This window comes from Etheostoma spectabile, chromosome 2, assembly GCF_008692095.1.
Source record: "Etheostoma spectabile isolate EspeVRDwgs_2016 chromosome 2, UIUC_Espe_1.0, whole genome shotgun sequence".
In the NCBI taxonomy this organism is placed as follows: Eukaryota; Metazoa; Chordata; class Actinopteri; order Perciformes; family Percidae; genus Etheostoma; species Etheostoma spectabile.
Genome location: NC_045734.1, coordinates 3213086 through 3213374, shown reverse-complemented (window position 1 = coordinate 3213374; position 289 = coordinate 3213086).

Here is a 289-nt window from a genome sequence, read left to right as displayed (position 1 = left end):
TTTAATGCTATGAAGCCATCACCTGCAGTCAGCATCCCATTGACTGCCATTCATTTTGGCGCCACTTTTTATCAGTGAATAACTTTACATCTGAAGCGTTTAAAGACACTACTTGTCCGTTGTTTATTTCTAAAGAAACACAACAATGCATAAAAGGCTTCATTACCTTGTAGCTCACGTTATGGCTCCGTGGCAGACATTTTTGTAAAAATAGGCTAACGATTGTGTCATAACCAAACAACTTGCTGTCGCATAGTCAACAAATCACCGTATTGTCAGGAGAAGCTTG